The sequence below is a fragment of the Triplophysa rosa genome, linkage group LG4 (assembly GCF_024868665.1).
Source record: "Triplophysa rosa linkage group LG4, Trosa_1v2, whole genome shotgun sequence".
NCBI classification, from domain to species: domain Eukaryota; kingdom Metazoa; phylum Chordata; class Actinopteri; order Cypriniformes; family Nemacheilidae; genus Triplophysa; species Triplophysa rosa.
Genome location: NC_079893.1, coordinates 25,080,713 through 25,094,297, shown reverse-complemented (window position 1 = coordinate 25,094,297; position 13,585 = coordinate 25,080,713). Strand labels below are relative to the sequence as shown.

Here is a 13,585-nt window from a genome sequence, read left to right as displayed (position 1 = left end):
AAGTTTAATCCAGTTTCATATGCAAAGCACAACTTCAGATTTTCGTGACAGCCTGCTAACGCCATCTATGTGTTTGTCTTTAAATTCAGCAGAAGTACAACACTTAAGAGAAATACTGTTGTGCTGGTAAGCATGTGTCTGTGAAAGGAAAGGGGACCTACAACCTTGGCCTAGAAAGCACAACGATCTACAAGTTGAATACTATACATGAACAGCAAACAACTGTATTAAAGAAATAGTTAACACAAAACTAAAAAAAATAACTATCCTCATGTATGACTCTTTCTTCTGTGGAACACAACAGAAGATGGTTTTGTCTATAGGTGTAAAATGGAAGTCAATGGGGGCCCAATGTTGTTGGTTCTTCAAAATATGTTTGTTTGTGTTCTGCAGAAGAAAGAAACTCATACAGGCTTGGGATGACATGAGGGTGAGTAAATGATGAAAGAATTTTCATTTTGGGTGAACTATCCCTTTAAAGTCAATAAACGACAGTGACTGTTTGTAACGTCTGTCAGCCACAGTGCCCTCGTGCTCCACAAGAGGGCACTCACCTCATCACTTGGACTTTCATTTCACACTACATTTCCCATAACCCTTTGCCCGGACTCGTCAACCATCATTGCATTCACCTGTGTCTTGTTATCGTGTGTGTATATATAGTGCCTGTGTTTCTTGTGTGAGTTGTCCGGTATTGTTCATATTGTGATGTGTTCGTTGTGCCTTGTTCTCTGCCTTTGTGGTACTTGGATTTTATGTTTATATTAAATACACTGTTTGCATTTAGATCCGACCTGACTGCTCATCATTACAGAATACCGGACCACTATGGATCTAGCAACAGAGTATCCAGTAGGAGTTCGCCTATTAATGTTGCGCCAGGGCTATCGCTCCCTTGAGGATCACACCCAGGACTTTATGGACTTCTCTCAGCAATCAGATTTTCCAGATGATTCACTCAAGGTCTTCTACCGTAGCAGCCGCAATGAACCCCTCAGAACTCAACTTTCCAGTTTTGATCCTCAAGGGAGCTTTCAACGTTTTGTGGAGCAGGTCTTGTTATTGGGTGGTGCCCCTTTCACTGTTGGCAAAGTAGAGGAGGAGGTCTCCCTTAAAACAATTTTGGGGGCTTAGTAGGCCTCAGGTTCCGCAGGCCATGGAGCCAGAGCCCGCTGCCCAGCCGCCAGAGCCCGCTGCCGCCAGAGCCCGCTGCCCAGCCGCCCGAGCCCGCTGCCCAGCTGCCAGAGCCTGCTCTTAAGGTCCTGTCCTGGGAGTCTCCAGCCGCCATGGCCGCCAAGCCAGAGTCTCCAGCCGCCATGGCCGCCAAGCCAGAGTCTCCGGCCGCCATGGCCGCCAAGCCAGAGTCTCCGGCCGCCATGGCCGCCAAGCCAGAGTCTCCGGCCGCCATGGCCGCCAAGCCAGAGTCTCCGGCCGCCATGGCCGCCAAGCCAGAGTCTCCGGCCGCCATGGCCGCCAAGCCAGAGTCTCCGGCCGCCATGGCCGCCAAGCCAGAGTCTCCGGCCGCCATGGCCGCCAAGCCAGAGTCTCCGGCCGCCATGGCCGCCAAGCCAGAGTCTCCGGCCGCCATGGCCGCCAAGCCAGAGTCTCCGGCCGCCATGGCCGCCAAGCCAGAGTCTCCGGCCGCCATGGCCGCCAAGCCAGAGTCTCCGGCCGCCATGGCCGCCAAGCCAGAGTCTCCGGCCGCCATGGCCGCCAAGCCAGAGTCTCCGGCCGCCATGGCCGCCAAGCCAGAGTCTCCGGCCGCCATGGCCGCCAAGCCAGAGTCTCCGGCCGCCATGGCCGCCAAGCCAGAGTCTCCGGCCGCCATGGCCGCCAAGCCAGAGTCTCCGGCCGCCATGGCCGCCAAGCCAGAGTCTCCGGCCGCCATGGCCGCCAAGCCAGAGTCTCCGGCCGCCATGGCCGCCAAGCCAGAGTCTCCGGCCGCCATGGCCGCCAAGCCAGAGTCTCCGGCCGCCATGGCCGCCAAGCCAGAGTCTCCGGCCGCCATGGCCGCCAAGCCAGAGTCTCCGGCCGCCATGGCCGCCAAGCCAGAGTCTCCGGCCGCCATGGCCGCCAAGCCAGAGTCTCCGGCCGCCATGGCCGCCAAGCCAGAGTCTCCGGCCGCCATGGCCGCCAAGCCAGAGTCTCCGGCCGCCATGGCCGCCAAGCCAGAGTCTCCGGCCGCCATGGCCGCCAAGCCAGAGTCTCCGGCCGCCATGGCCGCCAAGCCAGAGTCTCCTGCCGCCATGGCCGCCAAGCCAGAGTCTCCAGCCGCCATGGCCGCCAAGTTGTTTTGGGGCGTCTTGTATCCGCCCTTAGAGGGGGGCTATGTAACGTCTGTCAGCCGCAGTGCTCTCGTGCTCCACAAGAGGGCACTCACCTCATCACTTGGACTTTCATTTCACACTACATTTCCCGTAACCCTTTGCCCGGACTCGTCAGCCATCATTGCATTCACCTGTGTCTTGTTATCGTGTGTGTATATATAGTGCCTGTGTTTCTTGTGTGAGTTGTCCGGTATTGTTCATATTGTGATGTGTTCGTTGTGCCTTGTTCTCTGCCTTTGTTTTCTGCCTTAGTGTTCCTTGGATTTTACGTTTATATTAAATACACTGTTTGCATTTAGATCCGACCTGACTGCTCATCATTACACTGTTAATTTGCATCAATTAAGCTGATGTGATCTGATGCTTTTTCCAAATTCACATGAATTCACATCATAGCCTCACATTAATCTGATGTAACTTTCCAGCTCATTAGCATTACAAAAATGGCCTTGAATTATTCTAAGAACCAAAAAAAAGCTAAGGATTTAAAACATTAGTTAATATTAAGCATTAATTGATTTTTAGATTTGGCCAATGCATATAGTCCACATTGTACAGTTTTATCGGGCTGCAGTCTTAAAGGCTACTTTTATTCAGGATTTAATTGTGACAGAATGGATTTTACTACCCATTCCAATATGGTATGTTATTTAAAACAGAGAGAAAGTCATGTCACCAGATTTGCTTACTACAGTTTTATGAATATGTATAGATCGTTTCATTGGATGCATGTGCGCCTGACCCCCAGTTAACTTCCGGTTTGTGTTTGGCTAGTGTCTAATAATATAACTATTTATATTTAATTTAATTTATGTTTATATTAATTTATATGGTTATTTTATTTTATAACAATTGTATTAAATAAACGGTTTGTTGAATTTTGATGTGTGTTCATTTTATAGGGAGCTGCAGAGATGACGTGTTTTTGTAGGCCAACCCGGAAGTTAGCGCTGCAGTGGTTTCCTCGACCGAAAGCGTATGCATTTTTGCCATAGACTTAACAAAGGTTTATGATGTTTACATTTGCCTATCAAAATAATCTTTACAAATTAACACAACATTTGTTACTTTTGAAGCCGAAATACAATTGGCAGAAGTAAAATGCTAAAATGATGCTATAAACAGACTACACTTAAGGTCACTCGATATCAACGTCACCACCACCAAGCCTCCGACAACTTTATTAAAAATGTGTTCCCTGGTAAGTAATTACTCCGTGAATGAATCTGCATCTACGTTTTAAGAGATTTGTGCCCATGTTGCATTATTTATGAGCTTTATATATGCGTTGATGTCTAACGTATAAAGTATAGAGTAAAATGTAATATTTACATATAATAGAGTATCTACTGTATCAAGGTTTTCTGTACCACTTTTTAGCTGAATGCTGTGAAATTATATTTATTTAGCTGCAGAGGTGGATGGGAAGTGGCACTCTCCATTTGCAGAAACAAAATTCTAGGAATCACTGTTATCTCCATCACTACTGTGTGGTGGTTTTACGAATATCTGTTCCTGTGGTCCTGACAGCCTTGTGATATATAACTGACAGCAGTATGACACAGCACGGTGAGCGTAGGTACAAATAGTTGTCACTGGGGGTGGAGGTATTCATCAGACACTTTAGAGGTAGGTCACCCAAAAATGACATTTCTGTCGTTATTTACTCAGTCTCTCCCTCCCATGCTATTTCAAATGAACAAAATAAGAATCTTCACAAAGCATGTCACCAAAAATGACCCAAAACACCACAAAAGTACTTTTGTGTAAAAATAACAAATGTGGACTTTCAATGGTATGGTACTGTAAATTATTTACAAAACATTTAAACAGTATTGTTCACATATAACACAATAGGCCTGTTTCCCAAGAAGGGAAACAAAAGATAACACAGCCTACACAAATCCAATCACTTGTCAACTGGCAGTAAGCATACATCACCGAGCACGCGTGCCGTCCTCCTGCTGAGCCACCACTATTAACAAAGATGCGCAGCATCTTCGCGCCCCGCCCATCCCAGCCTGCGCTCTTATGCCTTTCACACTGCGCACGCGCATCAGAGAGACTCCGCGATTTGACCATTTGGTACCACACGGCTCACTATTTAGCAAGCGGACGCGCTCGGAGGGAGCGCGCATACTCAGCACCTGTCGTCTGTGTGGCTGGGGATTCGGTGGGAGGGGTCATTATTTGGCAGGGAGCGGCAGAGAGACGAGCATTTCCTAGATACCCACAGCAACGCGTGGATTCATTCTGCTCCCATCACTTGAGAGGCAAGCCGGTGGATTTGCTAGTTTGAATTTACCAGCCAGTTTGGAAAGCCGTCCATCTGGAAATAAACCACATCATCGTATTTCCTCAGAAGCGTTTCGCTCGTGCACCGGGACTGTCATCATTGAAGGTATCTATGGAAGCCCCTTGGCTTTGCGATAAGCAGTCTCTAGGTTCTATCAAAAAGGCGAGGCTTGGGCATCGCAGCCTTTTAGCGGATAATCTAAAATCCATTTTTAATAATGTCCGATTAAAATTGTTTATTGTATATGCCCCGAAGCGTCTTTTTAACCAGTAGGCTACTTAGCTAAATGAATACAGTTATTTCAGCGGCGAGGTGATGGCAGTGTCTCCCATCTGCAGCCTGCTAGCTTACTGGCTAACCAGCCCATATTATCATAAACAAACGCTTGCTTTTTAACACACGAATAGTATATTATCAGCGTTATAATCGGCATTATTTCGCTTATATAAATATATTTTTATAATAATCATGTTTGTTTTTTTCTTACTGCGGTCTGAAGACACGCTCCTTCCTCGTTGTCGGAGCGCCTCCCGTCTTAAATCTCTCATATCCCGTTATTCTTTGTCTGCAATTACCTATTGTGATCGATTATACACTACACAACGGTTGAATGCCCGTTTAATCTGTGAACGTTAACGATAAGGAAACAGTCAGGTTACTGAATGGATACAACTTTAGACTTATGACATTCAGATATTTTGCCGGTTCTTGCTGGATGTATTCATATGTAAAAGACACTTACAGGTTGACACAATGGACTTGCTGGAGAAGTCGATCTTTTAACTTTCTTTGAGAAGCTGTGAAGTGTTAGTTACACAGATCGTTTTGTTTTATACTACATTACAGTGTCAGCCTGTATGTTCAAAATAGATGTTAAGGATAATGCACGTTGACTTGTGTCAGATAGAGCTGATAAAACAGCGCCTTCGAAGTAACCATGTGTACATAACATAAAAATGACAGTAGGCTAGGAACACCATTGCACTGGAGAATATAAAAGGTTTGTATTTGCAGCTTATTGTGTTTATCTATTATTTGTTTATTTATTTATGATAATCACGTCAAGTAGCCTAATGGAAGTGTCAAGTTCCCCAGTGCATTTTTAATTCGTTTTACTTGGGTTTGCTAAATCAGATCAGACTATCTAGTAAAGCCATTAACGTGTTTTATTTGTTGTGTGTTTCATAAGCAAATTGAAATAGGCATGTCATGTTTAAATTTCTTAGGGTAATTGTGATTGTAACTATAAGAACACTTGCAAGAGTTAATTTTACCTCAGTCAAACTTGACAACAAACCTTTTTAAAGCGACAGCATGCTGCCAACTTCCACAACATACTGTAAGTTAGACTTATTTTACAGCGCTTCCGAATAAGCTACTGTCGGATTGCTTTGAAGTTTCTACAGCTTATTTGATCATATTAAAAGCGTTTTAGTTCGCTCGCCTGCAATGCTGTTTTATTTTAGTTATGCTGTTTACAGTTGTAACAGGAGCCGCGAGAGGAATCCAGAGGCTGCATTCAGTAGTGTAAAGTTTGATTGACAGGGAGGAGTGCAGCAGTGTCATAGTCTCCGTACAATTGGGGTTCTGTAGAAGTAGTAAAGCATCGTGTGCTTTCTGTTTTGGTGTAACATTACAATGGTTTTTAAATCATTTTATATGCCACGTTTCATGTAGACGATTAAAATCAATTTCTTGCCTTCTCAATGAAACAGATTCTAAAATTACGGCTGCTAAAATGCACAAATGGACTACACAGTAGTAATGTCTTTTAGTGAGTGTTACGAGAGCAGCAGATTTGACCTGTGTCAGCTCATTGTGTGGCTGGCGCAGGCTGTGTAATAACAGGGGATCTGGTCTCTATGGTGTCTCCAGGTTAAGGAAAGGGGATCTGTTAGCTTAAACAAACAGAAAGTAATAAAGAGAACCCAGACATTTTTTGCCACCCATTGACTACCATAGTAGGAAAAAATACAATGGTAGTCAAAAGTGCCACAGAACTGTTTTCTGTACATTCTTCAAAAATGTCTTCTTTTGTGTTCAACAGAACAAACAAAAGAACGATAAAGTGATTTTTCCTACTATGGGAGTCAATGGGGGGAAAAATCTGTTTGGTTATAAGCATTCTTCCAAATATCTTTCTTTGTGTTCATCAGAACAAAGACATTTATACAGGTTTGGAACAACTCGAAGGTGAGTAAATGATGACAGAATTTTAATTTTTGGGTGAAGTATCCCTTAAGTAAATTATACTACAATATTAAATATTATAGTAAATGTATTAGTATTAAAATATTTATTTTAAGTGTGCAACAATCTATTGAAGGCTTATACAGCTAAGCAAGGTACTTGAAAACTACAGGCAGAGGTGCATTTGATCAAGGTTGGAGTTAATTTCTGCAAGACGGTGCAGGCTCTCGAGGAGCAGGATTGTTCACCCCTGAATAAAAAAAGCACAAGCATTTTATACTCATTTAGGTTTAGGTTTTTGATCTGAAGTGACAAAATAAGATAAGAGTATTTGGACACTTTCTGTTTATTTAGCGTAGTACTTTTACTTTATGTAATTTTATGTGGATCCTCCGCTAGGACACATGTAAACCTGAAGGAAACGGACATACATAAAATTACAAAAAAATACTTTGGACCAGTTGGTAAACATTTTTTAGGGTTAATTCTGAGAAATAGCCAATGCCACTTAGTTGCCACTAAGTTTGATATATATATATATTTTTAGACGTCTTTAGTGCGTTACACCTGACAACAAAACATCTGTTTTGGACACCATTGAAACAATATACATTTCCATACTTGACTTTTATTTTACTTTTTTAGATTTAAACTGTCTGACTAGATTTTGGTTAGCAGTTTCCAAATAATTGTGAATCCATTCCTTTCTTAAATCTGCTATTAAATGTGCCCAATAAAGCATTAAATAAAGCAGTGAAATTGCCTTTGATAAAGCTTTTATTGCCGCAGTTAAAAGTTAGAAGGCTATTTCAAACTGAGCACAGATAAAGATTGAAAAGTAATTTGAGTCTGTTTTAAGTATATAGCTGTGATGAAGCATTTGAAGGGATGTACTAGATCAAGTGAAAGGTTATTTACTTACTCCTACCGTTTGCTCGAAAGGAAACTCATATTGTATTAGAGGCAAGTTTTTTTAGCAGTTCTGAATTATTCTTAGCTGGCATGCAGAACTTTTGGACTTCGGTGATTCACGTTAAAAGACTTGAAACCCATTTACAGAAATGCTAATGTTGTGAGAAGCCAGGTGGGATTCAGAAGTTGCATTGTTCGTGGAAGTTCCCCATCAGTGATTTTATGTTGAAGTACATTTGTACTGAGACTTGTTCCTCCTTACAAGAGGAAACACAAATGTCAGGAGAGTATTGGTGGGAAGCGTTTTCAGAGCTATCAGTGAGAGGACGACTCTTCCTCCCTCATTCTACCGATCAAGCAGAAACAGTATTCTTGTTGACCTCCACTTTCAAACAAGCAATTCTGAGCCTTGTCATGTAGGACTGCACTTTTGCACAGCTTCCTTAAATGCTACCATTAGATGTTAGTGTCCTTGGTTTGGAACGTTTATAAATTTCTATGTGCGCTTATATGTTACCTCCAGTCTTCTTTTAGATATTGTGTCTTTTTGATACATTGCACTTAGAGATGGTACAGGTGAAGTCAGGTAAAAAATATCTAACAGGATCAAGAAGTGCACTGGCTTATTGGTATCTCTCACACTGGGCTATTCCAGATGTTTTATACAGGTGTTTGGCTTTTGAAGAACCTGTGCTGTTATATTTAGCAAAAAGGAAGAAGAAGACGTCAAAGAAGGTGGCGTTCACCAAGATTCTCTCCGGTTATGAATTTCATTCCGAAACATAAAGCAACAGTGCATGAAATCGAGCTTGCATAGCTGGAAGCATTTGTGTTTGCGTGCTTGCATAATTTTTTAGGGAGCAGACAGTTAATATCGGTTGGGTACTTAGAATCTGTACTTTAATAGAGATTAATGTATTTTATTCTTCATGCAGACTACGGCTTGCAGCCACACACACTGTACATAGCCACTGAAGCTACATTATATGACCGAATTTTGTTGTCAGTGGAGTTTGGCAACACAAACACATTTCTGAAAGATTAATACAATGAATACACAAAAAGATTTCAGATTCATTTACTTATCCACTTGTCATTTCAAACCTGTATGACTTTCTTTCTTCCTCAGAACACAAAAGAAGATATTTTGAAGAATGTTGTGAAACCAAACAGTGACAGTACCTATTCACTTAGTTTTGTGTCCATACAATAGAAGTGAATGGGTACCGTTGCTGTTCATGAACTTTCTTCAAAATATCTTCTTTTGAGTTCTGTGATAGAAAGTCTCACAGGTTTGAAATGACAAGAGGGTGAGTAAATGATGACAGAATTGTCATTTTTGGGTGAACTATCACTTTAAGAACATTTATTTTGGCACTTTTAAGGTATTAGCTTAAGAGAAACATTATACTTTGAAAAGTGTACTGGAGTTTGTATTACTGGACACATTTGTGGCTAGTTTGCACACCTCTCACTCCCGTTGTTTTGCACTCATATATGATATATCAGTGCTTAAGTATTATACACTTACAATGTGTTAATTTAGTAGTTGCTTTTATTCAAAGAGCCATTACAATGAGGAAACATGACAGTTAGCGTTGGCAACAACGAACAATGTACATAAGGCTAAGTGTATACTGAGGCTAATACACAAATCAGATTAGTTTAGTTTTTTTTAGTGCTCATACAGTAGATGTGGAATATTCAAGTGTAAATGAAACAGAAGCATATATCTTAATAATTGTGGTGGCAGCTCACTTTGCCATAAAGGAACAGAAAGTAAATATTTAGGAAAGTAACTGTTTAAAGGAAAAACATTACTGACCCACTGTAAAGGGCAGGAGAGAACATAAACTTGTAAGGCGGGTCTGTTAAAAGTAGCAAGGTTGTGGTTGTGCTGAAAGCTGTAGTGCCAAAGTCTTAAATTTGGTGTAGACAGCTACAGTGACACCAAGAAGGGTGTGACTCTTTGGTTGTAAACCTTATATGCTGCTGTATTCTGAATCACATTTATAATGATATAAAGCTTGTAAATTATATTCCTTTGACATTATAATACGCAGTAAATGTAAACAAGATATATGTCATTGTGAAACTTGATTGTATACAAAGTTTAGTAATAATTAGGGTTGGGAATTGTTTGAATTTTATCGATTACGATTCCAATTCTGATTCTGCTTATCGATTTCGATTCTTATCGATTCCCAGTTTCGATTCCACAGTTGAAGTAAAACATTTAGATATCAACCTGTGTGGTCATTTAGCCTGCTTGCTTATTGACTTGTTTGCAAAAATATATATATTTATGAGCACCGTTTTGTGTATTTATACACATAGAACCATGTTTTTTCTGATTTATTACAATTTGTATTTCCATAGTTGAACTACATCATGGTTAAATGGTTGTAACTATAATGAATCTATCGTTAATTTGTGGTTCCTGTGCTTTTAATGCAAATACCATAGATAAACTATGCTTACTATAGTAAAAATATTGTTAATTTTCATAAAGGCTTTTAGTGAGATATCAGCAGATCACGCAACTTTTCTGAAAATATGCACACAGGAGTTGATAAGAGGATTTAAAATTTTAATCTCAAGTATCCGATTCCTATTCCTTTTGTTTCCGATCCGATTCCTAGTCTTTCAATTCCGATTCCAAATTGGAATTGATTTTCGATTCCCAACCCTAGTAATAATGTGTTTTATTCAGAAAACTCAGCGCTGTTTGTTTTACACAGCAAACGCTTAAAGCTTGGGTAGGCAGTATTTTACATAAACAACAAAAAATATTGGTTATTGATTTGGTCCAAATCCAATGATAGAATCTCCTACCTCCCTGTCAACCTATGTATTTGCATATCTCTGAGCACCCTTCTGGCACATAAACAACAAGCTTACAAAACCACTATAAGTTTTAACAGTAACCGTAAAAAAGTTGTGAATGTTACGATAAGAATAATCGTAATATGTTTTGTATTGTAATGTAATGTTTCACAGTACAAAAACTTGGCAAGGTTTTATGAAAAACTTAGCATTACGGTGAATTCTGCATAAATTCTAATCTAGTCTCACACCTGACTCAGAGAATGGCTAATCAAATCTGCCACCATCCCCCAGAGACCGTAATAAAATACACCTGAATGTGCTAATCAAAGTCTTCAGGATTTCTTAAAAATTTCAGGCAGGAGGTTGGAACTAAACTCTGCAAGGTGGTGGCCCTATAGTAAAAGTGACATGTGTAGTCGTGCAAGCTCTAGTTATTTTCCCCTCTCTGACTTTGTTTGACTCCCTTTCTTCTCTTTATTTTCTCCCCATGCTTTAAGCACCCCTGAGGGTAATTTTATGGCACAAAGTTACACACTGGGCTATCCCATATTGTCTTGTAGATATACCTGCAGCCATTACTCACTTTTTTCCTTCTGCTTTGCAGCCCACATTATCGGATGAGTTTTTCAACACGGTTTAATTAAACGGTTTAATTAACTTTGATCAACTAAGCCAAAATCTATGCTGGGTCAATAGATGTTTTGGCTTGGCTGTTAGCGGTTGAAGCGTAGATCAAGTGAGTCGACTAGTCATCATACAGCACAGCCGTTTACCTACTTTTGAGGTGTCAACAATCGCAGGGCGGGACAGATGGTCACTGGCGTGCCGGCTGTCTCACGTTCTATTGCTGAAAGAGCTCAATAGGACTTTCGAAGTCATAATTTAAGAACATCTACACTGTAACACATTTCTGTAGTTTTTACAGCATTATTACTGTAAAATGATCAAATCCTTACTGTATAACCTGCATACAGCAGGTTGCTGTAGAGCTGCAAAGCATCGTGGGAAAATTTTGATGGCGGGAAAATTCTACAGTAAATATGTTTATGCTGTGAATCGTTATACAGTAATTTTTAACAGATTTTTTTGTCAGTACAAATCTGAAGAGACTCGACAGATTCTTCAAAATCTTGACTTCAGCAAAGTCATTTTTTCTAATTTTTATCATTATTTGTTGCTATTATTGTTTATTTAGCGCAGTTTCCTCTTGTCAGGTTATCTGCGCATTGTATATGAGTGAACAGATAGCGGGAGAACAACACAGACATGAGCTGGTATGATAGCGTGTGCATATTATTAAAAAAAATAATGTTTTGCTCATATAATGATATATTTTTATCTAGCAAGATTTGATTGATAACATCTTCAGTTTGGCGAAGGAGTAATGCTGTTGGATAAAAATAATCCGGAATTGTGTCCGTGTGTATGTTATGTGTGTGTTTGTGCGTAGCCATGTGAAGGAAACCGATAAGTTACTGAAGTGTGCTGAGTTGAAAGAAAACGCAATAACAGGTAAGACTTTTAAAGAGTTTTAATGGTTAAACATTTCATATTCTTTATAAGATCCATTGCAGGGCAAGCTGCAGCAACCCATGTCTGAGAATAACGGGGGCTTTGTGCAAAAAATGCCCTCAAAATTCAACATAAAAGGCATTTTTTGGCCCTTGAATAATACAACTAAAAGTGTTACAACTGTTACGATTAAAATGAAATGTGAATAAAGTGTCTTCTTACATCTGATCACTGTGCATATTTATTTACATGTGTAATATACAGCGGTGAGCCTTACAACCTGTCATAGTCTCGGCGCATGAACGTAATGGCCAATCAGAAGTTTAGATGATTCACCGCTTGCTTATAAAAACAACAGGTTGCAGATACGATGCAAGTCAGATTCATTTATTATAATGAAAGTTTAATGCAGTCAACTTCATTCATTATAACATAAGATTATAACTGCAGTCATTTACTTTTTCAGTTATGGGTTTTTAAGTTTTGTTTATAAATGTTTTTTATGCTACTAAAAGAATCAATGTGAAGATGTATTAATGCAAAAACAGCAATATCACCCATGAACTATTTGTCTTTATAATCAATAAGAATGAACTGTAAGAATGACATGCTAAACTATTTTTAAAATATTCTATTATTTGACAATAATCATGATTAAAATATCAATAGTAACATTAAGATTTTTTTAAATATTTCAGTCCACTGTAATGAGTGCCTGTTTCTTATATTTATGACATGTGATATGCTCCTCTAACTCAGTTTAAAGACAGCATCAGCCTTAAACTTTGTTTTGTCTTTTTTTATCTTTTATCTTTTCATAATGTATACACATGCATTTAAAATTACATTAATCTTATAACATTATGGAGTTGTGGTGTAAATACAGTTACTGCACATTTGAACAGCATTAAATACCGGTATAGTCTGTGTAATAAGCCAGATGCAGCTTCTGCAGATTAAATATCACTGAATATAATGAGTCTATGTCTTTTGTCTTTTACTGCAAGGAAGAAGACTTCAGTCCAGGAGGATGACTCCAGTTCATGAAAAACATACAGGACCAGAGTCAGTTGCAAATAATGTTTTTTCAATGATATATTGTATAGATCTAACAATGTAGTTTTTTTAGTATAAACATAATGTATATTATATCATTTTAAAATGATTGTGTTTTATACATTTCTAATTTAAATTTTACAAAATAAAAATATATATTTACAAAATAAATAATGTTTACAATCTATTTTTATGCCTTTATGCATTGTCACATAAGAAATGTTGTAAGTCAATAAATGTCATTTTTGTATTAAAAGTGGTGTCTTTATTTCACAGTACACAAAAATGAATGCAGTAATGCACGTTACACTAGTCTAATATTTGCTGTGATAAATAAAACAGCATTCTAATACTCTAATTGCAATTACAGAACTGTGATTATTACTGTAATAAAGAATTACATTATTTAATAGTTACTGTGATTAAACCTACAGTCAGCATACTGCGGAATGTTTTACAGCAA

The 13,585-nt window shown here is 39.5% G+C and overlaps 1 protein-coding gene across 1 annotated transcript in view; it reads left to right on the top strand.

Moving 5' to 3' along the window:
- The first annotated feature begins 4,467 nt into the window (after positions 1-4,467).
- Positions 4,468-13,585, top strand: part of ctnna2 (catenin (cadherin-associated protein), alpha 2) — a 436,402-nt gene continuing 427,284 nt past the window's right edge. The window contains exon 1 of the mRNA XM_057332819.1: positions 4,468-4,728. The gene's annotated coding sequence lies outside the window, so the exon portion shown is untranslated. The remainder of the gene's footprint in view (positions 4,729-13,585) is intronic.